This window comes from Rhipicephalus microplus, chromosome 1 (genome assembly GCF_043290135.1).
Source record: "Rhipicephalus microplus isolate Deutch F79 chromosome 1, USDA_Rmic, whole genome shotgun sequence".
Classification (NCBI taxonomy): Eukaryota; Metazoa; Arthropoda; class Arachnida; order Ixodida; family Ixodidae; genus Rhipicephalus; species Rhipicephalus microplus.
In genome coordinates this window covers 50,819,370-50,821,456 of record NC_134700.1, presented here as the reverse complement: position 1 = coordinate 50,821,456, position 2,087 = coordinate 50,819,370, and positions in this window count along the sequence as shown.

Below are 2,087 nucleotides of genomic sequence, written 5' to 3'. Positions count from 1 at the left end.
ATTTCAAGGTTACCTTAGTCAATGCCGATGGAGACCGATGAGGAGGGTTACCCTCTCCTCAGATAAAAGAAAATTTTTCATTATTACTATCAGAAAGTCATTACCGCTACCCTCCCCCGCAAGGGAGTTAAAAAAAGCAGAGGAGCACATTTTACTTCGCCTCCAGACTAAAACATTGCTACGTCCTGCCACAGTGAAACATTTCGACCCTACGGTCACAGGACAGTACCAGCAATCTGGGGAGGTGGTAGACACCTACCACACGGTGTGGGCCTGCTAAGACTACGCAGCCATTATTCCTAACGAAAATCCTATACAAGAGAACTGGGAGGCAGCCCTGCTCAGCTGCTCAGACCTTCAGGCCCACACTCTTAAAAAATTGGAATGTCGTTCTCTCCATTTAGGGAGGAACGGCGATGTTCCAAATGTTTGTCTTTAAATAGAGAAACGTTGCTCCTTTTGCCACGGGGAAACATGTTCCTCCCTATGAAAAATCAACAAGGCTGCCCCCAGGCGAAGCGAGTAGGCTTAGCAACTGCAACGATTCTCGACTGATAAGGAGTACATGGTACTGAAATTTCCAAAAAACAGTCCCACTAAGCTTCATATCAAACGAAATGATTATAAAAACAAGCAGACGAACCTGTGGCGATGAAAACATCGAGAAAGAGAACGACGGAGCAAGCAGGTTTCGTTTGGTCAGCGAGGCCACGTTCACCCCAAAAGACACGGATACTGCAGAGTCCTCACCAGAAGAGTGCATGCTAGGATTGCTGTATTTATTTCTCGCAGATTCACATAGTGTAGCGACGTTATCCATGTGTTTACGGGGCCGCAGATCACGAGATGTGCCTCCAAACCGTAGAATAGATCGCAGCGAAACCATTCCGACTCAGTAGTGCAGCTTTGATAGACTGATGTTGAACGTTATATCAGTAGCTGGAGGTGTGAAAGCGTCCTAGCCGTGAAGTAATTGGTAGCTGACGCCATCTGGAGAAACTGGACGATACTGAAAAAAAAAGGTCGCGACGTACGTTGTCACACCTGCTATCACAGCTCCCTCACGGATAGTTTACGCCTCATCCCATTCAGGATTACCCACTCACACCGGACGTCTAATATTTGCTGATGCAATACATATAGCTACACATGCACTCAAAGAAACACACTACACATAGCACGCATATAGGATGATTTCAATGAACAAGAGCTCAATATACCGTTCACAACAGCGGCACACACTTCGACGTGTTTACTCACACCCTACTACAAAAACTCACAAGCTTATATAGCAATAAATTTAGAGTGACCATAGTGGCACAAGTTACAACTAGGTTTTGTTACACTTTTTTTGCGTTTTGTGGCAATACCACAACACGCGCACCCGTAAATATATTGTATCTGATGCTTAGAAAAACGGAAGTTTGTCAACGGTTGCACAATAATGAACGGAATAATTACTAGAGCTTATCTGGTTTTCACGAAAGCGAATACCCCCCAAGCCATGCATACAATGCTCATGGCTCCCGGCTGCCGCACCTGCATTTCCGATGGAGGCGAAAATGTTGTAGGCCCGCGTGCTCAGATTTGGGTGCACGTTAAAGAAGCCCAGGTGGTCTAAATTTCCGGAGCCCTCCACTACGGCGTCTTTTATAATCAAATGGTGGTTTTGGGACGTTAAACCCCACATATCAATCAATCAGAATTCCCATGGCATTTCAAACGCTGCGCCATCTCTCGACCACTGCCACAGTTATTGTTTTTCTTGAAGCCTCCCAGAACGCAAACGCTTGCCGCGCGCTAGCCATTTCGGAGGTAACGTCTTTTTTTCATTCTTGTACTTGTTACTCGGAGAGGGCGCAGCATGCAGACCACACTTAGTCTCCGTCGTGGTAGGTGTCCTGTGGTCACGTCGACCTCGTTTAGTTGTTTCGTGTTAACGTTTGCTTATAATCTTTTTTACGTGCTTACCACAAGTGTGACCGTTAGCCATAGATACAGTACACCGCTAGCCCTTCAATGACAATGTTTTTGATGCGGTAGTGACCGTCCTAGCAGTGTATACGTACGCTACAACGCGGATCTTG